The sequence below is a fragment of the Pinus tabuliformis genome, chromosome Q (assembly GCF_031772625.1).
Source record: "Pinus tabuliformis cultivar Carrire ecotype Pingquan chromosome Q, CPIR1, whole genome shotgun sequence".
NCBI lineage: Eukaryota > Viridiplantae > Streptophyta > Pinopsida > Pinales > Pinaceae > Pinus > Pinus tabuliformis.
In genome coordinates, this window is record NC_142296.1 from 4,075,437 (window position 1) to 4,101,028 (window position 25,592).

The window sequence follows — 25,592 nt, forward strand, 5'->3', positions numbered from 1 at the left end:
GTCCTCCCAGCAGCTCAGATGTGAGAATTCTCTCCATGTTGGACCTCCACTAGATAAGCGACCCTGTGGTAACCTATATCACCAGAAAAGGAAATTTGAACAACAAATGGGTGCCCCCGAAGATGGGAACTATTAAGCTGAATTACAATGGGGCGGCCAACGATAAGCCAGGCCCGACTGGTTTTGAAGGCATCTTTAGAAACAAGAGGGGAAATTATATGAATTTATGAGGGTAACATAGGTTCTTCAACTAATAACGCAACAAAAATTCATGTTTTGGAACACGAAATAACCATCGCGAAAAGCCATAAGCTAAGCCCTTTGATAGTGGAAGGGGATTCAACTCTCGCCACTCAGTTCTGTAAAAAGCTCCAGCAGGGCATTGAAGTGGCCAAAGTTTCAGATAATTGGCACCTAAACAAAATTAATTAAAGAATTAAAAATAACATAGACATTATCGAAGGATTACACTTCCAGGCCATCAAAAGGAACGATAATAAGCTTGCGCACAGGTTAGCCAATGAGGGGATGACAGGGAACCTTTGGTTGAGATCCAGGTCATGGCATGATCTGGAAGAAAGTGATCTCTATTAGCACTGTGAAGCTATCAATGTCAAGGACAACCAGAAAAACGAACAATAACTGTTCGAGAATCCTGAGTCACATCAAGGCAGGCTCTAAGTATTGGGAGGAGGATGGTACTGACGTGTACACGCTTAGCGCCATCCTTACTAGGAAAATTGTGTTGGATAATCAACCCACAACCCCTCTCTCCTGTGGGGATGTCGCCCTTCTGTCCCTTCAGCCCAGTGCGGTACACTCTCCACCCCCTAACCCCTAGACCTCCCTAGCCTCTCATTAGTACCCCTTCCCTTGGCTTTGCAACCCCTGAAGCCCTCCCACCCCTATTTATTTCCCCCTTACCCCTCCCCTCCTGGTCATTCCCTATGTTTTATGGCTCCTCCGTCGCTCCCTTGTTATCCCTATTCTCTGGCTCCTTCGTCGCTCTCTTGTTATCCCTGTTCTTTGGCTCCTCTGTCGCTCCCATGTTATCTGTATGTTTCAGCTCTCTGGTCCCTCTGCCCTCCTCATGGCCCCAAAACGCAGCTCTAGCCTGGAACCCTCTCAGGTAGAGCGACCTCTCATTGGAATTCCTTGGGTTCTCCCCCCATTACCCACATCAAATCCTCTGCGAGGTGCGCAACTTTGAATTATGGATCTGTTGTTAACTCGGAGACCCAAGAACAGATAGCCAACCTCGAAGTGCAACCTAATGTTCTTCGTAGAGTAGTCACCTCAGAGGAAGTCGATGAGGACTTCGCATGGATTCCCGACTCAGACCTCACGAGGGCGAGAGAGAACCTCTATGCTTGAACAATATAAACTTGGTGGCAGATGAAAACAATTATGGGTCTAGCTTTTCATGATCAAGAGTATTGTTCAAAGGCGATCAAAAGGAAAATTGATAGCCTGATGGAGAAATTTGTGATCTTTGTAGACGCGGTTCACCACTGCCACTTTATAACTCGTGACTCTCTGCAGTACACTGTTATCAAGAAGAAATCCATGGCAAAGGTCCACTCGCCTGCCGAACGTTCGCAGAGTATCAAGAAAGAGATTGTTGGTGCCTCTTTAAGCCACATGTACACCACCGCGCCACAAGAGGGGAGCACACAGGAACAACCCATTAGTTTGGACGACGACCCAACCACTAACAATCAGGAATGATTGCAGAAAGATCTCTTTTGTTTGTTTTACACCGTGGATGCTAGACCGCAGTTGTGAATGCATTTACGGAAATAAAGCTCCACGATATAGTCTATCTTATAGTGACTCAGCCCTTGGATCTCCATTTTGAGGCTACGGTCAAGTGAGTTTCTAAATATTTCCTGGATATGGATCTCTGTAACTCACACAATTCTCAGAAACCAAATATTGTAAAGTTGCATAGTAGCCTGTTCAAGCCTAAAGTCAGAGCAAACAATTTTGTTGGCTCTTGTTTCGTGACTCTGTCCCGAACAACCCAACCATTGTAATTACTCTCTTTTTACAGTAATATATTCTATCTTATTTACAAAAGAAAACAATTAACGATAAATTGACTTTATGATTTTAACTTAATTACCCTAACACAATACAATATGCATCCAGAAACAATGAATATAAGAGAACATAAAGCATGTTGATTTGTAGTAAATTTGGGTGAGGCGGGATTTTGAAATTCTATGAGTGAACCATTCAATGTATGAAATTGAGGAAGAAACCAACCCGTTCTTTCATTTTCGGTGTCATTTGATAAACTAGAACGACTAATTCGTGTCTTTATAATGTGCTAGTAGATATTTGCAAACCAATTATAAAACCAATGATGCCACTTGAAGCTATTGGACAAATTTTGGTGTTCATAATGCACTTATAAATAAATACTTGCAAACAAGTTGCATTATAAATTTAAATATTTTTATAAGATTTGGTCAAACATTTTATAATGCAAACAAGTTGCATTATAGATTTAAATATTTTTATAAAATTTGGTCGATTTTTGTATTGAAAACTAGTAAGTATTACACTATTTAAATTATTGCCGACTAGAACTCTTATATTAATCCATATATATACAAGTAAGATTAGCTCAGGATATATCATTAATATCTTCTTAATCTATTAATGTATCCCTTGAGGATGGACTCACTTGGCAGTCCGAAATGTTGGGTTATTAAAACTCTTTAATAAGTTATTCCTCCACCATCTAAAAATTGTCTCACATGTATGAACTCATTATTTACAAATATTCTTCAAATTTTTAAACAATAATATAAATTTTCATCCCTAATTTTTTTATTTAACTTCAATATAAATTTCCATCTCTAATTTTTTTTAGGTTTACCATCCTAATTTTTTTTTATGTTCACCCTTGAGTGAGAAATGCAAAAATGAATCCATATCTTGAGCAAAAAATTTTGTGGTGATTTATAGTTTACAAACATCTATAGAGTGAACCAAACAATACCTCTTTTGAGAGCTTAAATGGAAGTAAATTATGTCGTGTCCCTCTCACCCTTACGATATTGAATATAAAAATTACAGTCAAAAGATTTTGAAATTTCATTGGCCAGTCAGAGATTAAACGTTAGTTAATGAAGATAAGATTTTTCCAATACTCTAGACTATGCAATTAGTGACCGCCTTCATGAATTCTTTGTATTTTTGATACTGGACTACCAATCCACCCCTTCACATTCTTTTACTTTTGATACAAACTTTATAATACAACCTGTGAAATTTCTCCTCCATTATTTTTTTATACAAACTTTGCAGTGAGCTTTTGTGGCTGAAAATTGGGTTTGCGTTGATCTATGATGGTATGGATTTATATTGTAATGAAAAGTAAATATAGGGATGTTATTTATAGTGAACTCATTTTCTTGTTTCTCAATGAAATATGATGCAATGAATCTCATTTTTTAATGTTCAATACGTTTTCAATAGGTAGTTATCCTTATATTTGCAATCTATAATATGCCCCAAGATGATACACTATAATCCCCAAATTCAAAATGCAAAAACATATGGGATACATGTCTACAAATGCATTTCTCTTACAACTTTTGAAATTTAATAAATCTATAGGGTCTCTTTGCACCTTTTGGGGCAATTGTTAGTCATAATAACATTTGAAGTTATGGAAGCCAATTATCGGCCTGCACCTCTTCATATTCCATGAGATTCAAAATGTATTTAAGAGTAACTAATATTTTTTTTAAGAATTAATAAATAAATATTTATCCTGAATTGTAATTGATGTATAAATTCAATGCCATTAGCACTTGCATTAAATAAGTAATAAAACTTTATTACAAAAGGAGATGAGGCAAGGTTGCTGTTAACATTTAATGTAGAGGTGCCATTGAGATTGTTAAATTTGTTTTTTTTTTCAAAGAAGAAATTAGGATTGGAGCAATTTTTTAGATGGACTATGCTTCAAAATTAGACTGCCAAACTTATGGAAACCAAATCTCGACATAAATGAAAACCTTCTACAACAAGACTAATTGAGATTGTTACCCATTCATAAAAACAGGTGGATGCGAGCGTGGGTACGATGCACATCATATAAGGTGTTGGGTTGGTTAATGGTGCAGGCACTGCCTTTCGGACTGAGGCTTGTTAAATTTGGAAGGTTCCGCAGTATGGAATCTCCGGTTTCTTCCCTCCGTTCCATGCTGTTGGTTCTTGGGGTTTTGTCTGAATTCCACGTTCACACCTGGTGGCTGTGAAGACACTATAAAACTTCGGCATTCTAGTTAGATTTCTCTTATGCGCGGGGGTAGACGGGTCACGGAGGGCTCAGGGTGCGGGCACAAATTGTTTGTCCTTGACTCCTGTTGATGTCCTGTCAGGAGGACATCAAGCTGCAATGACAAAGTCTTTTTGATTGGAAAGTTCTGGAAGATTTAACGCAATGGGTGCCCGATGTTGGGTACAACAAAGATCGCCAAATCCAATATTTGTTGACAATTGATCTCTTAGGATGGATGTAGACTCTTTTGGGAAATGGTTGGATGAAGAGTTTTGTGGGACGTGTGATGTTAGATAAGAACGCATAAGAACAACCTGAATTTTTTAGTGGTCTTAATCAACTTTATATGTCAGTACAAGTCCACCCCTATCCCCCCTACCATCGTATATAAAGTTTTTGTGAAGTTTGTGGTTGGGGGCATGCATGGATTCACCTAGAGGTTTAGTGGTAGTGGTCTTAATCAACTTTATATGTCAGTACAAGTAGACCCGTATCCAGACCCACCATCGTGATATAAAGTCTTTGTGAAGTTTGTGGTTGGGGGCATGCATGGATTCACCTAGAGATTTAGTGGTAGCCTTCCAAATCAACCTTTTATGCCAGTACAAGCGCACCCCACCCCACCCTAGTTGTTGATTCCTTTATATATATATATATAGATATAATTAAATTTATAGTACATATAAAATTGGGATGAAATTTATCTCTATTTCACTTATCATTTGTGAATAATGTTTTTTTATGTAAACTTGGTGAAATTTGCAATTTCCTTCCTCTATATATATATATATATATAGATAATTGGATGAGATTTATCTCTATTTTACTTACTATTTGTGGATAATGTTCTTTTATATAACATGATACAAGTTCAAGAAGTAATAGATTTCTAATAAAATTAGGATGGATGTAAACTTTGTGAAATTCTCAATTTCCTTTGTTGATTTGAATAAGGAGAGGAGTTAAAATTATTGACAATTTGTTTTCCCTTTTATATGATAAGTCATGACGATGGTTTCAAGCACTTATGATATGTTTAAAAGCTTATGGGTACTATGGAAAATTAGTGGGATATATATATATATATATATATATATATATGACATTTATCTCTATTTTGCTTACTATTTGTGGATAATGTTCTTTTATATAACATGATACAAGTTCAAGAAGTAATAGATTTCTAATAAAACTAGGATGGACGTAAACTTTGTGAAATTCTCAATTTCCTTTGTTGATTTGAATAAGGAGAGGAGTTAAAATTATTGACAATTTGTTTTCCCTTTTATATGATAAGTCATAAGGATGGTTTCAAGCACTTATGATATGTTTAAAAACTTATGGGTACTATGGAAAATTAGTGGGAAAAATAGAGGCCAAGATAAATAATTGTGAAGTATACCAAGTAATTATTTAGTAAGAGGATTGATTTTGGTTAACTTTATCCTTTTATGTATTTTATCATATATTTTAAAGGGTTTTTTCTTTTATTTTTCTCATAATATTAAAATTTTGTGGTTTAGAAAAAAGAAAAATGGAAATTGGTTGTTAGGAGGATTGATTTTGGTTAATTTTATCTTTTTATGTATTTTGTCATATATTTTAAAGGGTTTTTTCTTTTATTTTTCTCATAATATTAGAATTTTGTGGTTTAGAAAAAAGAAAAAAGAAAACGGAAAGTGGTTGTTTGACCCAAAACTGAAGTGTGAATATTGAAATTTGTTATATGAGAAAGCCATCTTTAAAATAGATTATGGAGAGTCATCATTCAATGAGTCATATGGGAAGCGATAATTGTGTAAAGGCATATTAACTTTTATTTTCTTATTGATAGGATTATGGTAAGAGGAAATCAATATGTAATGTTTCCACTCACTAAAAGTTATGGCGCAACATTTGAATAGCATGGGAAAGGTAAGAATAAATCTATGGTGGATTATAAAAATAATCATGCGATCATAGAGGAAAATATAATTATTGTAGTATAGGGATATTTTCACCATTAATAAGGTTGTAGACCATGAATTTACTAACATATGGAAATGAATCCATAAGCATTTGTCAGCAAGGATGGAATATGGTAGTTTCTATAGAACTAGAAGGGGAAAATTAAAATGTATGGAATGATTACGTTGAAAAACATAGCAGAAGATGTGTAAAAATAAATGAAGAACCTAATTTTTTAGTGTAATCAAAATCAAACTTTAGGTTTTTATTCAACAAGCATGGGCTACCAAGCAATTTTTTCTTCAAATTCAAAAAATAGAGCTTGGTAGTGAAAACGTTTATGGAAGGTAAGTGTTGGGTGTAGCTTTTGTACCTATTTCCTATACTTTCTTTCCCCAGTTTTGACCCTTTTCCCTCCAAACCAGCAGAACTTTACATATTAATCGCCTTTTTCCTTATTGTGAACAACATATTTTTCGTTCATGTTATTTTCCATTTTTGCTAGATATAATGATGCAATATTCCTTTTTATGACTAATTGGGGTAAGCATTGGAGAAGTATTTTGGATCCTTTCCTCTTTTTCAGGTATTGCCAGCAAGAACGAGGTTATGGAATGAACATCTGCGTCGATCGGTCTAAGAGATGAATGAAACAGATTGCTGTTACACTCTGTGTGATGTTATAGATCTTGTTGTTACACCATGATGTTGTTACAGACATTGCTATTACACCGCGTTGTTGTTACAGATTACTATTGTTACACCCGGGTGTCATTACAAGGTTGTTGTTATCCAATGTTGTTGTTACATCCCAACCGTTACTTTACTGAAGGGTGTTGTTACACCGTAGCTGTCAAAGCCGTGGGTACTATTCCATGTAACAACTATTGGAAGTTACGAATTGTCCATTTAGAAAGTGACAAATCCAAGTGGTTATGATTTTAACTGATTTATTTGAATAGAATTTGTACATTTAGGAACTAGTTATAACAATTTCTATTTTATGATCAGCATGAGAATCGTGAGATTCTCATGACTTATCTGTTCCTAATTTTTGGGTATGTAATTTCGATAAGGAAAACTTAATCCCTTGAGCACGGGGGATGACATACAGAGTACTGTTATTTTGATCCTGTAACTTTTAATTGTTCTGACTATCAATGACATTGGGACATAAGGGGGATACACTAGTATTATAGGGACCTAACATGCCCCTCTCCTTCAAAAAAGTGTTTTGCTCAACGCTTGAGTATTTTTGGATGCTTCTATATAAAATTATCATCCTCCCATGTGGAATATTCAGTAGGTAAGTTATTCCACTTAATGATATACTTTGAAATTGATCGATTCCATAGTTGTCGGGTTCTTGTTTCCGTGACTGCTTCAGGATCATTTTTGTTTTTTCCTTCTTCATCAAGTTCTTGCAACACTATTTGAACTAGAAGCTTGTCACCGATAACCTTCTTTAAGCATGAAACATGGAAAACTGGTGTAGTCGGGAAGATGCATACAACTCCAATTTGTATGCCATAATACTAATCTTTTGTAACACCTTCTGCGAACTATAGTAATTAGGTGATGATTTATTATCCTTCTTAGCTTGCTTGAGAGACATTTTTTTTTTATGGTTGTAGCCGTAAAAATACCCAGTCACCTGCATCAAAACTTCTTTCACTGTGATGTTGATATGCTTGTTATTTTATTCGATTATGTGCCAGAGTAAGGTTATCCTTTAAGAGTTGGAGAACTTGTTGTTGATGCTTGATGTGATCTTCCACTACTTGAACCTTAGATTTTTCTCTTAAATATGATGTGATGGATGGTGGATGAAATCCATAAAGTACCATAAATGGGGTCATTTTTTCTATAGTATGGAAGGAAGTGTTATACCACCATTCAACTAGAGGTAACCACTTGACCCATTGTGTTTGTTTATCAGATACAAAGCAGCAAATATATATCCTTACAAACATTTGTTCACTATCTTAGTTTTCCCATCAGATTGAGGATGATAAGATGAGCTATGAGCTAATTGAGCACTAAGACAAGAAAATAATTCCGTCCAAAACATTCCAGTGAAAATGGGATCTCTATCACTTACTATACTCTTCGGATTTCCATGAAACTTTTGCATTATTTCTGTAAATGCAGTACCAATTGTACTGGCTTTAAAAGGATGAGATAATGCACAAAAGTGTGCATACTTGGTAAGTCTATCAACTACCACCATGATGATACTTTTTCCTTCAGACTTGGGTAAACCTATGATAAAATCCATTAATACCTCCTCCCAACGCTGACTTGGAATGGCTAAAGGCTGTAACAAACCTGGGGTCTTAATTGTCTCAACTTTATTATGTTGGCAAACCAAACATTCTACCACAAACTTCTGAATATCAGATTTAAGGCCATCCCAAAAAAATTCCTTCTTGACACTATGGTAAGTTTTGAAAAATCCAGAGTGCCCTCCTAAAGGAGAGGTGTACAATTCAAAAAGAATCTTTTGTTTGAGTTGGGAATTCTTACAAAGATATAAGCGATCTTTGTACCATAATGAATCATTTTTCCAGCTAAATGTATCTGATGTCCTGGGATCTTGCTGCAACTTTTGAATGACTTACCACACCTCTTCATCATTCTTCCATTCATCCCTTGCTTCAATTATCCACTCAGGTTGGATAATAGAAATGGCACAAGCGACAATGCTTCCAAATCCTCATCCTTTGTTGAGAGTGCATCTGCAACAACATTTTTCTTCCCTTTTTTGTAGATGATTTCAAATTCATAACCCAACATATTTGTCACCCATTTTTGCTGATCTTCTGAAGATAATCTTTGTTCCAAAAAGTATTTAAGACTATCATGACCAGTTTTTACCTTGAGGTGTCTTCCCATTAGGCAAGGTCGCCATTACTTTAGTTCATACATAGTATTGCCAACATTTCCTTCTCATAAATAGGTTTTTGTAAATAATTTCCTTTGATTGGACTACTTTCAAAAGAAATGGGTCTTCCTTCTTGCATTAAAACAACACCAATTCCATTTCTAGAAGCATCAAATAATAAAAGTTTTTGTCAAGTTTGACATAGCTAAGGCCGATACTTGGCACATTGCCTCTTTAAGATGTTCAAAGGCCTTCATTTCTTCTGGAGTCCAAGAAAATGCATCTTTCTTTAGTAATGAAGTTAGAGGTGCTCCTATTCTCCCATAATTCTTAACAAACTTGCGATAATACCCTATCAACCTGAGAAATCCTCGAAGATGATTTATGGTTGTGGGGATTTTCCATTCCTTAATGGCTTTAATTTTGTTAGGGACTACATTAACACCCTCATGAGATACAATATTACCCAAATATTCCACCACTTGGACTCCAAAGAAACATTTGAATTTTTTTACATATAATTACTTCTCCTCCAATAGTTTGAGCACCCTGTCAACATGTTGAACATGATCCTTCCAAGACTTGTTGTAGATTAGTATATCATCAAAAAATAGTAACACAAATTTTCTAAGGAAGAGCTTGAAAATGGAATTCATCAAACCTTGAAATGTGGAAGGTGCATCAGTAAGGTCAAAAAGCATGATCAAAAATTCATAATGACCCTCATGAATTCTGAATTTTATTTTCAGAATGTTTTAAGTCTTCATTCTAATTTGATGATATCATGAACGAAGATCCATCTTGGCGAAACAAATTTCTCCATGTAATTCATCCAACAATTCATCAATGATATGAATGGAAAATTTATCTTTAATAGTGAGCTTATTGAGCTCCCTATAATCTAGACACATACGCCATGATCCATCCTTCTTTTGCACCAATACTATTGGAGCAAAGAAAAAACTTTGACTAGGTTGAATTATACGAGCCTCTAGCATTTTTGCAACCATATGTTCAATTTCACTCTTTTGGGCATAAGGATATCTGTAAGGCTTGATTTTTGGAGGAACACTTCCTGGAATCAAGTGAATAGAATGATCATGATCAAGAATAAGTGGTAGGCCTTTGGGAGTCTCAAACACCTTGGAATGATTGTCCATGACTTTTTGGAGATCTCGAGAAATAGATGATTTCGATGTTTGAACCTCTAGTGAGCATAATTGTGCAATTACGCCTCATTGTTATTTCTTCAGAAGATTTGTAATGCCATTAGAGATTATTATCTTTCTTGGTTTACCTACGATACCCCTTAATTCAACTTCCTTTCCTTCCCAAAAAAAATTCAAGAAAATTTATTAAAAATTGAAATCTATCGTCCCCAAAGATTGTAAGCATTGGACTTCTATTACAACATCATCACCACCCATTGGAATGGAAAACATTGGACTATTCAATACATATCTCCCCATGGTTAGCTTGATATTATGTCACTTTCTAGAGAAATTTATAGTTTCTCCATTTGCAACCATCACTTGACACTTTGGTGCTAGATATAGGAAGAAATTCAATTCCTTGGCTATCTTACAATGAATAAAATTATGGGTACTACCCGAGTCAATCAACACTAATACCTTTTTATTCTTGATATATCCTTCTATCTTGATAGTTTGAGGAGTTATGATTCCTTCCAATGCATTACAATATATGGTCAGATTCATTCCTTCTTTGTCTGGGGTTGGTCCTTGGTGTATATCCTCCTCTTTTGATGTTTCTTGTTCCTTTTCTTCCTCCTCTTCACAATCTATGTAGAACAATTTCTTATCAACACACTTATTACCTTTAGTGTATTTGCTATCACAATTGTAACAAAGCTCATTTTCTCTTTTTTATTCCAATTGTTGTGGTGTCAACCTTGTAGGTTGTGGAAGACTAGGAGCAACAACACTTCCATATTTATAGTTGTGGGTGGTATACTTCCTTGTTACCATAATTTTTCTTTCAACTTTTCTTTCCACCCTGAATGTCTTCTCCAATGAATGAGGTTCCCAAAGGCGAACCTCATGTTGGATGTTATATTTAAAGTCCTTATGAAGACATGAATCCTATGCTCCTCTGGAATAGTGGTTACCGTATTATTCAATTTTTGGAAGTCTTCAATGTGCTCCACCATTGAACCATTTTGTTTGAAATTTATCATTTGGCTAAAGAAGGTGTTTCTCTTTGTATCTTCATAATGTGATATAATTTCCTCCATAAAAATTGACTACATGACAAGTGGTTTACAAGAACAAAGCGATATATACCATACAAACTGATTGGGTTCTAAATATAGAGATGCAATACATACCTTTTGTGAGGGTTGCACCTCTTGTAGATCAAAATATTTCTCCATTTGTAGTATCCATTTTACTGGATCCTTACCATCAAAATTTCTCATATCTATCTTTGGAATGTGGTGGCTCTTAAACCCCACATTGTAGTCTCTAAAATCGTAATTCATATTCCTTTTGTCCTCATGATGATTTTCATGGATTACCTTGTCACTACCAAGAAGCATTTATTGCAACAACTTTGTCAACTCTTCCTTCAAACCTTTCATGTTCGCTTTTAAACCATTCATGTCACATTTTAAACAATCCATGTCACCTTTTATTTCTGCTTTTAAACCATCCATGTCCCCTTTTAGTTCATCTCTGGTTTCTCTTTGTGAGAGTGAGATTTGTTGCACTTGGTATCATAATTTTGATATATCATGTTACAATTCTTCCTCTTCATGCGTCATAATAGATATTTCTGAGGGCTTAATGGTGTAGAATTATTTTGCTTGAGAGGCATTTTAGAACCCAATACTAATATATATGCTTGAATATGCCCTTGGAATCACTTCAAACTATTTTTTTAAACAAAATTTATGCAATTCAAAAAATAAATACACACCTTTTTATTGCTTTTAGGAGCTTGATCTTGAAATGGTTGTAACTTTGTAATTTCGGATCTCTAAGTTCTGAAATTCTTCATGTGGTAGCCCTTTGAGTCTTATTTTCAAAAATACAAGTCGACCATGATTGGATTCTTCAATAAAGAGTTATGAAAAATCTCCGACGATGGCCTGATTATGGACTCGTTCAATAGAGTGAAGTTGTATGGGATGCCACATGTCACTGTTTCAACCTTCGACCCTGAAATTGATATAAAAAAACTATAGTTTGTGATATTTCATCTAATTTTTACATAATTCAAATCTGATTCCTGAAACAAAAGTTATGACTATTTTCCCTAGGTCACTTGTTTGAGACTGAATTCTGGAGCCTGCGAAAACCCCAACTTCCCCAAATCATATCCCCAAAAATATAGTGAACCAAGATCTAAAATTTTTACAAGAAGTGCACCAAGATTTCAGATGAACATGCTAAAACTTTCAGCTTCTAAAGCCTCGTAGAAAAACAGTTATAACGAAAATTTCAAAATGACTTGTTTGAAGAAGTGAAACCCTAGAGTCCAAAGTTTTGATGCCAAATGTTATGTAACCAGCTCACAAAAAGATAGATAAACGACTTACAAATTATCCTCTTCGAGGGGGGAACCTCCTTTACATTACACAAATGAACAATTCTTGGATGATACAAATGACAAGACCTCCTTTGTATATATATGAGTCTAAGGGGTCACGTTAATCATAGTCTACATAAAAATAATAATGTAATGGCACAACAATAACAATAGTGGGATTCTATGGAGCACAACAATAACAATATGGGGGCTACATGGGCACAACAATAACAATAAGGGGGATACACTAGTATTATAGGGACCTAACAAAATTACAAAATAAAGTTTTAACATTGGAGAATATATAGATAAGAGAAAAGTAGAATCCTAGGATAATGATATATTTGCAAAGAGAGTGATGAAGATATATATCATATACTTTCTAAATGATCTTATGTGAAGCTATAGTTAGAAATGAGAAAATAATGGGTTTAGTGAGAGGTTTGGTGGGCCAAACAATATAGAAAACCCTAAGAAGTTGGCGGGGAAAGAAAAAAATAAACGAGTGGAGGATTATTCCTTTTTTGACATGTTCGGGAGTGTGGCTAGCAAGAAATCAATTTATTTTTGAGAATAAGTAGATTCCATTATTTTAGAAGGGCCACCAAATAAGATATTTAGCCACCAAATAATAGATTTAGTCACCAAATAAGAGATTTATTCTTAGAATACAAAATTCCAATTATTAAAAAACTACAAGAAAAAAGTGAGACATGATTATTAACAAATGCTAATCCTATAACCTTTTTCATGATTCATCAAGAGCCTAAAGAAAAAATAATTTCCATAAGTTGTTTATTCAATTTAATGCTCATTATTGCTCATTTCTTTGAAGCAATGGTAAATTTGGGAAAAAGTTCCAATACTTTCATTAAACTCATGTTTAAGGATGTTTCAAAGTTTTGGAGAAAAAAATTTAAGTCTACTTAAATCTATGGGGATTCTAAATAATTAATAAATAGATGGATGATTTAGACAAAGTATCACATATTCATCTTAAACTTTTGGATAATCATGTTAAAGAAGTTATAAGAAAATTTCAAAGTGATTGTTTTTTTTGATGTGTACAAAAAAAAAAAAAAAAAATAATAATAATAATAATAATAATAATAATAAAATAAATAAATAAATAAAAATTAAATAATACATGTCACAAAAGAAGGAAACTCAATGGCCAAAGGAATAGTTGTATGAAGAAAGAATAAATGGATATAGCTTCATTTTTAAATAAATTTATGCCTAAAACAAAAATTTTGTCTCATTATTGTAGGTTCATTTGAACTCAAAAATTGATTCATCTATCACGTTATGTTTTTTCTATTTGCTTCTTGTTCATAATTTCTTTCATGTGTAGCAGAAAATCAAAGAAAATATGGTTATAAACTAATCAATCTCACAGAAGCAAATCACTCGATGATCCATTTCTCAGAAATGAATTATAAATTTTAAGGAAAACTCAGACATCAATCAACTTCTAAAGTCACAAACATGATTAAACACTCGCTCTAAACCTAGGTAGCTTCTAAGTAATTCTATAACAATTAGTTTTAACCTCTTAACAATTAAATCATTTCTTGGTCAGTCCTAACACTCCCCTTTAAAAGAGAAATGAATTTTCTACAAGACACAACTTAATTCTAGAAATTTCAAACTTAGTCTTTCCAACATGCTTGTTAAATATATCAACCACTTTTTCATTTGTATTGCAATATGCCAAGTCAATTTCTTTTCGTTGTATTTTTTCTCTTATAAAATGATGTTTTGTTTCAATATGCCTTGATTTGGCATGATACAGTAAATTCTTTTCCAAATTGATGGAACTTACTGTAGGTACTTGTTTCTTTTCTCCAACATCTTCGAGAATTATTTTGAGCCACCATGCCTCACAAGTAGCATGCATAATGCTTTATACTTGGCTTCTATGGATGGTGTTATCGCTCCTTCGAATCTCCAAGGCTAAGGAAGAGTCTAGTTGAGGTAACCACAAGCCAATCTTTTGACTTGGTAGCTAGCCCTACCAGGCCAGAGAGGGCTCTCTCCAAAGGATCACAACCAAGAGTGCTGGATAGATTAGAGTTTTAGGCTAGATATAGTAGTTCAGGGTTGTTTGATTTGATCTTGATTGGGCTAGTCACTGGATGAGTGAATTAGGTCAGAGAGTGAACTAGGTCAGGGCAAAAGAGAATGAGAATTGCAAACATTTGATGGGGCAAGGTGGGAAAGTTACTTTAAAACCTTGTAGTATAGTGATGAAATGGTTTAGACTGATGAGATGCTAAAAAGAGCATGAAAATCATGAATTCTTTTTAAACTGAAGAAATCAAACAAATTATGATGATTTTCCCAAAACAGAGCATAGAAGATGTATTATGCTTATTACACCTTGAAAATCAAACATATTTAGAATGAAATGGATCATGAAAGGTACAAACATTCACACATATGTAACTGACGAGGAAAAAATATCAAAACACCATGCCATAGGAACCTCACCAAAATAGTTGCAACTCATCCAATATATTCCATGCCAAAGTCTAAAACACTAGTACACCATCCAATGGAATCCAACCTGTAGAATGACTGAAAAAGTACATGATATAGGCCTCAAACAAACTCCTCCCATCCTCAGGGATCGAATCCATGAGAGGAGGAGTAGTTCCACCAAAAACTAAATTGATAGCTAGAGTGTAGGGTGGTCAAAGTGACTCATCCCTCACTTTTTGGAAACTGATACATTACATCACCAAAAAAGTTTTCACCTAATGTATTTACCCTAGGTAACAGTAAAAACATCATTGTTACATTTACATCCATCAATTACATGGGTAAAAATATGATTTGTCAAGGTGAAACTGTCAAAACAGAGAAAATTCACAAAATGAAGAAACTTAGGAAATTTGTGTCAAAAGTGAAATGCCACTGTCCTAAGCGCAATGCCAACTTCAACTCCACTTCGGAGGGGGTTCCCAATGTCCAAATTAAGCGCAGGATAGCTCATTGGAAAGCCTGTCCTGTTTAGTTTCCATATCTACCCTTATTTTCCAAAATGGTCAAATGTTGGCCCTCCAAAAGTTGATTCTCCAAAGACTGGTCAAAAGCGCAGCACCAGCCTCTAGAACAAGGCAGAAACATGATTTTTTGGGTGTTTTTTGACCTTTTGACTGCCCAATTGACCCAAAAAAAATTAGCAAAGTGGTTTTCCTGACTGTATTTGGCCTTATGAATCCAATGTTGGCGGCCATTTTTCATTTGGAGGTCCCTAGAAAAATCACAACGCCTAGCCCAAAAGCACAGTGCCTGTGTTAAAAAAGGCAACAACCACTGCTCTAAGCGCAACACCTCCCTCCAAAGTGCAACGCCAACTTCAACTCCACTTTTTACGGGGTTCCTGGTGTCCAAATTGAGATCATGATAGCTCGTTGGAAATATCTCTCTCTTGGCTACACAATGGACCTATCAAGAATTGAGAATGATTAAGTATATCCCCTCAAAAATCAATTCTCCCAAGACTGGTCAAAAAGTGCAGAATGGGGGTGAAAAAATGAAGTGTGGTCTAGCAGGAAACTTTTGGAGGTCTTCCTCAACTCCAAATTGAGCTCCTGATAGGTCATTGGTAATATCTTCTAGTCTAGTTGTCATTTGACTCATCAAGCAAGTCATATGGACACTCCAACTAGGAGAATAATTTATTTTCCCAAGGTCTCTCGAGAAGTGCATAAAACCTCTTGTAGCACATGTATGTTTTACATTTCTCCAAAACGATAACACCTGTGTAAAAAGTGAAGGAGGTTTTTGTTCCTTTGCCTATTATGGACAAAAACGTCTCTCACGTTTGTAAAATTCATCTTTGTTTGGTTGGAAACATACTTTGAAGAAAAATTGGCCCTATGTGTGGCAAATGGTTTTGTCCCTTGGAATGACCTTTTTTTTTTTTAAATGATGGAGACATGATGCTTATGAGTTGGAGTGGCCTCATACATGCTGATATGACCTCCCTTATGCCTCCTTTTCTTATATGTCTTTGATTTCCATAGAAAACCCTAGCTCAATGGGAGAGAAAATTTGGGTTTAGTGTAGGCAAAACAGGGGATTTGGGAAATTTATAGGAATGAAGGGAAATAAAGGGGATAGGGGGCTTCTAAATTCTTAGGAAAATTTTGGGAAGTAGGTATGGATGTTAAGAAGTAGGGGAAACTAGAATTTCAATGATTGAGTGAGGGGAAGGGGTCCAAAAGGGAAAAACACAGACCTAGTCTAGAAAAGTGTCAAAAGCATAGCAATAGGCTAGGGTTTGTAGAAAAATGATGATTTTAAGGGATAGGAGTGATGGGAAGTGTTTATGAAGGTATATTAAGGATAGGGGAAGGCGTAAGAGCATCAGGATACAAGTTTTGTTGATGATTTAACCATGGAGGTCATGAAACTAAGAAAAATGCCCTTAAAACCCTAGGAGAGCGAAATGAGAGGAATGGGCATGGGAAAAGGTCAAGGGAGGTAGATGGAGTGTAGGTGAGTGAGGTTTTTTGACTAGGTCTACCATCAGTGAGTAAATGTTTGAATGAGGACCTAGGTGGAATGACAAAAATTCCTAAGCGAGACCCTAATATAAATATGAAAAGAGGAGTTTTGATCGCTGATGGCAGTATGCAAATACTGACACTAACATCGGCCTTATTGGAGATGGCAGCTCCTTGGAGGTGTCAAGAACACCATAGACTAAGTGCCTAACCATGTGGGCCAATACAGTAAAAGACTCAATAACAAATGAGCATAACTAAATGCTGCAAACTCAAATGACATAAACTGAGTTGTGACAAACTAAAAATTGTCTCAAAAACCGAACTATACCATCAACTGAAAACCCTACTGGAAATTGACACTGAAAAAGATGATCAGAATGTTGAGCTTATTCATCACACCTTATCTTCTCTAACTGATCCATAAACCATCTGATCAAGTGGAATCGAAGATCCATTGTAACCAATCAAGTACATGACTACTTGATTGATGCTTGTATTCGGCTCCACCAGGCATAAAGAAAGACTGAGTAAATGGAAACTCAAAATGCAACCTGAGTTCAAAACCTATGTTGGTGAACAAAATAATCTCCACCTTTTCTGATGCTTACAAAAGACTGCCCAAGGGGTCTTGGAAATCATGAAGCATTACCTTTTGTGGATCAACCAAAAGGAAGGAAGATGCTTTCAAATACAATGGCTGATTGTTCTTCTTCATTTGGGTTATCCTTCTTAAATGGAAATGCAACAATGTCATCTTCCATACCATCTAGATTAGAGACAAGATTTGTATGTTCTTGCAGATCTTCATTTGAGGTAGCCAAATTAGCATCAATACAAATATCTACAAGTGACTTTTCATGTATATCAGAAAAAGAATCGTCTAGGCTTTCAAAAAAATCTATATCTTGATCATTTCAAGGTTTTTGAACATGTTCATGAAACTCAAGACAACAAACCTGTTGTACACTATTTTTGAACTCAACGGATAAATCATGACTCTCTAGAGTTTGTATACATGCAAACTCAAAATGTTGATCTGCCCATATTTCTTCCTTAATTAAAAACTTAGAAGAGGAAAGGAATGAAGGGCAGCTGGAAAGAACATCTTTATATATATATATCTTGATCACTTGAATATTGGCAAGACTGCTGCAAATTATTATCAACTTTGTATGATGGAAGATCACTGTCATCTTTTGAAGAATTTTGCTCAAGTTCGTTGTCATCCAGGGTAGAATCCATGATTTTCTCATGGTGGTGAAAAGGGTTTTCATTCAAATCATCTAAGAGTTCATCATCCATAAACTCTTCATCACAATAAGCACTTTCCAGCTCTTGAATAAAATTCTCAAAGTGATCACAACAATCCTCAAGCAAAAGCAGAGAAGGATAGGCTTCTCTATACTTCTCAAAAAATACTGAGTGAAATTGTTTGAGAGAATAAATACAGGCAGAAGGCAAGCTTTCATACCAGAACTATTCTCTTTCTTCTAATGTGACCATGAACATCTTCATTAAACAATCTTCATGAAAATTAATCCTCAACTTATGCACATGCATATGAAATCTTATTAAATGAAGTGTAGCATCATCACCTTTTTCATCTCCAAATTTTGGCAAGTATGTTTGCCAATCTACCCAAGGCATACGATTTGGAAAGCTTGGAACATGATCTTGATGCATAGGAGCATACCTTCTGGATTGAGAACTCATTTTGATTTCTGGATCCTACTGCCAGTGGAGTCTTTGAATCAAGTTGGAGTCACTAGGTGAACGATTTTAGCCTTCGTGTGCCTGATCATTGTCCACCATCAGCAATCAGATCTAAAATTTGTTGTACACCCAAGGAAAATGAATCTTGCATTCCCCGGCAACAATGCCAGTATGTTATCGCTCTTCTGGATCTCCAAGGCTGAGGAAGAGTCCAGCTGAGGTAACCACAAACCAATATTTTGACTTGGTAGCTAGCCCTACTAGGACGGAGAGGTCTCTCTCCAAAGGATCACAGTAAAGAGGGTTGGATAGATTAGGGTTTTAGGCTAGATATAGTAGCTTAGGGTTGTTTGATTTGATTTTGATTGGGGTAGTCACTGGATGAGTGAACTAGGGCAGAGGGTGAACTAGGTCATGGTAAAAGAGAATCAGAATTGTAGACATCTGATGGGGCAAGGTAGGCAAGTTACTTTAACACTTTGTAGTATAGTGATGAAATGGTTTAGACTAATGAGATGCTAAAAAGAGCATGAAAATCATGAATTATTTTTAAACTGAAGAAATTAAACAAATTATGATGATTTTCCCAAAACATATATAGAAGATGTATTCTTCTTATCACACCTTCAAAATCAAAAATATTTAGAATGAAATGGATCATGAAAGGTACAAAAAAATCACACATATGTAACTGAAGAGGAAACAATATCAAAACACCATGCCACAGGAATCCCACCAAAATAGCTGCAACTCATCCAATATATTCCATGCCAAAGTATGAAACACAAGTACACCATCCAATGGAGTCCAACCTATAGAATGACTGAAAAAGTACATGATATAGGCCTCAAACAAACTCCTCCCAGCCTTAGGGGTCGAATCCATGAGAGGAGGAGCAGTTCCACCAAAAACTAAACTGATAGCTAGAGTGTAGGATGGTCAAAGTGACTCATCCCTCACTTTTTGGAAACTGATTCATTACATCACCAAAAAAGTTTTCACCTAATGTATTTACCCTAGGTAACATTAAAAACATTATTATTACATTTACATCCATCAATTACATGGGTGAAAATATGATTTTTCAAGGAGAAACTATCAAAACAAAGAAAATTCACAAAATGAAGAAACTCAGGAAATTTGTGTCAAATGTGTAGTGCCACTGTCCTAAGTGCAACGCCAACATCATATCCACTTTGGAGGGGGTTACTGGTGTCCAAATTGAGTGCAGGATAGCTCATTGGAAAGCTTGTCCTATCAAGTTTTCAGATCTACCCTTATTTTCGAAAATGGTCAAGTTTTAACTCTACAAAATTTGATTCTCCCAATACTAGTCAAAATCGCAGCGCCAATCTCCAAAACAGGTAGAAACATGATGTTTTGGGATTTTTTGACTTGTTGACTGCCCAGTTGACGCAAAAAAACTTAACAAAGTGGTTTTCCTAACTTTATTTGGCCTTCTGAATCCAATGGTAGTGGCCATTTTTCATTTGGAGGTCCTTAGGAAAAGCACAGCGCCTAGCCTAGAAGTACAACGCCTGTTTTAGAAAAGGCAGCGACCATTGCTCTAAGTGCAGCGCCTCCCTTCTAAGCGCAACACAAACTTCAGAACCACTTTTGAGAGGGTTCCCGGTGTCCAAATTGAGCTCATGATAGCTCGTTGGAACGATCTCTATCTTGGATACACAATGGACCTATCAAGTACTGAAAATTATCAAGTATAGCCCCTCAAAAATCAATTCTCCCAAGACTAGTCAAAAAGTGCAGAATGGGGATGCAAAAATTCCATGTGGTCTTGCAAGAAAATTTTGGAGGCCTTCCTCAACTTTAAATTGTGCTCCTAATAGCTTATTGGAAATATCTTCCATACCAGTTTTCATTTGACTCATCAAACAAGTCATCTAGACACTCAAGCTAGGAGAAATATTGATTTTCCTAGGGTCTCTCTAGAAGTGCATAAAACATCTTGTAGCACCTGTATGTTTTTTCTCCAAAACCATAACACCTGTGTAAAACAAGAAGGATGTTTTTGTTCCTTGGACTATTATGGACAAAAACCTCTCTCACTTTTGTAAAATTCATCTCTGTTTGGTTGGAAACATACTTTGAAGCAAAACTAGCCCTGTGTGTGGCAAATGATTTTGTCCCTTGGAATGATTTTTTTTTGAAAAATGATGGAGACATGATGCTTATGAGTTGGAGTTGCCTCATAATTTTTTATATGACCTCCCTTATGCCTCCTCTGCTTATATGTCTCTGATTTCCATAGAAAACCCTAGCTCAATGGGAGAGGAAATTAGGGTTTAGTGTAGGCAAAACAGGGGATTTGGGAAATTTATAGGAATGAAGGGAAATAAAGGGGATAGGGGCCTTATAAATTCTTAAGAAAATTTTTGGAGGTAGGGAGGGATGTTAGGAAGTAGGGGAAACTGGAATTTCAAGGATTGAGTGAGGGGAAGGGGTCCAAAAGGGCGAAACACAGGCCTAGTCTAGAAAAGTGTCAAAAGTGTAGCAATAGGCTAGGGTTTGTAGAAAAATGATGATTTTAAGTGATAGGAGTCATGGGAAGTGTTTAGGAAGGCATATTAAGGATAGGGGAAGGCGTAAGAGCATCATGATACAAGTTTTGTTGATGATTTAACCATGAAGGTCATGAAACCAAGAAAAATGCCCTCAAAACCCTAGGAGAGGGAAATGAGAGGAATGGGCATGGGAAAAGGTCAAGGGAGGTAGATGGAGTGTAGGTGAGTGATGTTTTTTGACAAGGGCTACCATCAGTGAGTAAATTTTTTAATGGGGACCTAGGTGGAATGACAAAAAATTCTGAGCGAGACCCTAATATGAATATGAAAAGAGGAGTTTTGATCACTGAAGGCAGTATGCAAATACTGACACTAATAGATGGCAATGAAATAATTGGATATTTATTACTGTGTCATGATATAACTTTAGATACTATACTGAACACATATGTAGAAGTGGAATTCATATCATCTGGATTTCCAGCCCAATCAAAATCAGTATGACTTGTTAGCTCAACATTACAATAACTAATATATTCAATTCCAAAATTAGTAGTTCCTTTCAAGTATTAAAGGGCCTTGATTATAATATCGCAATGACTATTATGAAGCTTAGCCATAAATTGACTAAGTGTACTAACTGAATTTGCAATATTTGTTGTGGTTGTAATGAGATAATTAGAATTTCCCACCAACTATCAATACAAAGTGGTTCCATCATCACTATTGAGCTTCAAATTTTGTTATAATGGAGTAGACAGTTCCGTATATTCATCCATACAAAACGTCTTGAATAATTTCTTTACATATTTACTTTTCATGATTAAGGTCTTACCATTGTCTTTATAAACCTGTATACCTAGGCAACAGTGCAACTATGCAAGATCCTTCATCTCAAGTACTTGGGGCATATGTCTTTTGATATATTCAATAAAGTCAGTAACACTCCCTATTGATGGTTTATTTATATGCTTGTTATTTCAATAGCGATTGAGGCTACACAATACATTTTTCAAACCGGGTTTGTTAAGCTTGTGAGGCACTCTATGTAGTATACACAAGAGGAAAGCTCCTCATATTGTTATTAATGGCCTAATCAAGAAAAACTGATGGGGACATAGACTTAGATGGAAGATTTGGATTTAGTCTAACCCATTACTCGGCTAAATGGCCTTATGCGCTTAGGTCTTGTTCGAGGGTGGGTAACTCGATGTCACTGAGTGAATTAGAATCCTAGAAATTCTACAACACCTGATTCCACAACATCTGCTTTAGAGTATGTTGGCACTACAGTGGTTAACTACAGGTCTCACCCCCCAATTGACCTAATATAAAATAATTACTAATATATGGACTAAAATAAAATAACATAAAACCACATGTTAAATACTATGATAACTATTATTCTAAAAATTGTAATAAACAAAAAGAAGATCAACTAAATATTAAAGCATTTAAACACATGAAATCTGCTACAAACATAACCAAACAATTAACCTACTTGCCAAATAAAAAGAAAATTAACTGGCACATTACTGCAACTTGAGTGGGACCCTCCCCAAAGCCGGCTTGTGCATTAATGTTGTTATAGTATCCGCACAAGGTTTAATTTAGTACCAAACTCATCCACAACAACATATCAAATCATAATCACTGAACTCAAATAGATTCACACACAAATCTATATTACTATTTATATTAAAAATAATTATTATTTACAAAGCTTATATATTGATCACTATTATGGATTTCAAGGAACACACACACACATATGTATGTATACACACATATATTCCAAACTTGTGATTAATACGAAAATTGTATGCGACTACACAAGCTTTCATGTTGAGCTGAGGTGAGTGTTTCAATTCGAGTTCTCACTCAAATTGGAACCATGTTTTCTAACTGCTTCCGAGATGTTAGTACCTAGTTAGGAATTGGGAAAGACCTCATGATTAATGTATTATTTCGTTTAATGATTTATGGTTGCTTGCTGTTGTCCAATTGAATATGTGCCACACAAATTGGCCCATTCGACTGTGATGTTTGGTGCCAACGTGCATATTCGATCTATCCATCTATCTCCACAAGGGTGTTCCCCGTAGCTTCAAAATATTTGGGGTTCCCATCAAGGGCTTGTTGGTAACATTAAAGTCCTTGGTATTAGATATGACAATAAGGTCCTTGGTTATTTACCAAAACAATGAGGTCCTCGGTCCTTTGATATAACAATAAGGTCCTCGGTTCTTGATCTTCCATTTCTATACATGGATGCTGATAGCTAGCCTGGTAGCTTCATTAACTTGATAGATTTATGAATCCAAAAATCATCCACCTATAGCTTAGGAAAACCTTTTGACACTAAAATCAATCCACCACTTTATTATGCACACACCAAAATTAAACACACACACACACATTGAGTTACATGACACCTATACTTTGATACTTCTTCAACATTCCTTAATTCTAGACTGAAATAAGGAAATAAAGAACATAACAAGTATATGTATATACCTTTGAGATTAATAATAATAAGAAGTAAAATATGTAATGGTATAGAGTTCAAGAAAGAGAGGTAAATTGGGAAAAAGAGGTAGTTTAACAAATAAAAATAATGCCAATTTAGTAGCTTATCTTCTACCCCCGATTGATTTGGTTACATTTCCTCATGCAACTCATTTTTCTTTAGGATTCCTATATGTAAATAACCCCAGCTGTAGGTTGGGTGTCCAAATTCTCTTGGATTATAGTATCATAGTGTCTTTTCCATTTATGTCCAGTTTGACCTTTCTTCTTCTTCGTTCCATTGGATGGGAGCTCTGTAAAAACTCATAGGACACCAAAGTAAAGGGTAATGAAAATTAAGTCCCACCTAATGTGGGATATGGTTAAGTAAGGAATAAGTATAAAACATTTCCTTATTTAGGGAAAAATTGAAGCAGGGATATCCCATAGGATGCCTATCCTACAGAAATGGTGGCAACCCCTCGCAAATGTCATTTGTAACTAGGAGAGCCTCTAGTGAATATGTTCAGGCTAGTTCATGATATTCTATAACAACATAACATTGCTTATGTTGAATGGTAACCAAATCACTTGGATCCTCTCTCAACCTCAGAAAATCATTAACAAACTTCCTTGTAAGTGGATACTCTTCCTTGATGATGAGCTTGGCCTCAGTTTCTATACGAGCATATAAATTTGATGCCTTCTTCCACTTTACTAGATTAGTTATATAAGACATGCAGACTCTAAGTTGTAGATCCCTAATGAAGGGATTAGGGTTCCATAGAGAATTGTCCTAAAATACAAAATTAAACAAATAGAGTTCACAAAGTAAATTTTGTTTTGTAGTGTCTATGTTATGGTAAACTTCAATGTAGCTACAGGATTGGTCAATTTCATAGGATTGATCCTCTCCAAGTTGTCTAAGCTAGAAAGCGGTCCATTGATCATGCAGATAAATAATATATACCCTATAAGGTACATAACAAGTAGCCGCTTCCATCCCCAATTCACTTGCTTACTTCTTGAGTTTATGTTCCTTCAAATAGAGATCTTTCCATTTTTCCTCCTATGGCATGTGCATAGGAAACCATCTTCGTTGCATTCATTCAATGACCTATTAATGGATTTACTTGTTAATAATGCCTACATAAAAGAGATCATCCTTAGTTTTTCATTGAGGCATATCCATTTTCAATTGAAGGAATGCATAGGTGTTAGTGACGATATCATCTAAAATGATATTAATAATATGTTGGGAAGCCTCTATGAATCCCTTTGGAAATTCCTTAGCCCTAGATTTAGGGTTTTCTTCATGATCGATAGCATTAAGTGGTGAGATTAAATTATTATATTTTGGTTTCTTCTAGTGTAACTTAGCTCTGAGTTTATGATTATGCAAAATTAACTTATTTTTTCATTTTAGAAGATTATGATAACTAGGGCTATAGAATGAGAAAAAATTTGGAGCCAAAACCTGACCTCTATTTCACTTTGTCTTCCTTGGCTTGACTTCGTTGGTTCCAATTGTAAAGGTTGGTCACGATTCCTCTGCAACATTCTCTATAATATCCCTTGTCTGTGGTGGAGTAATTGCCTCAAAAAATTCATCATTCATAGAATTTTCGAAATTTTCATGACCTCTGATG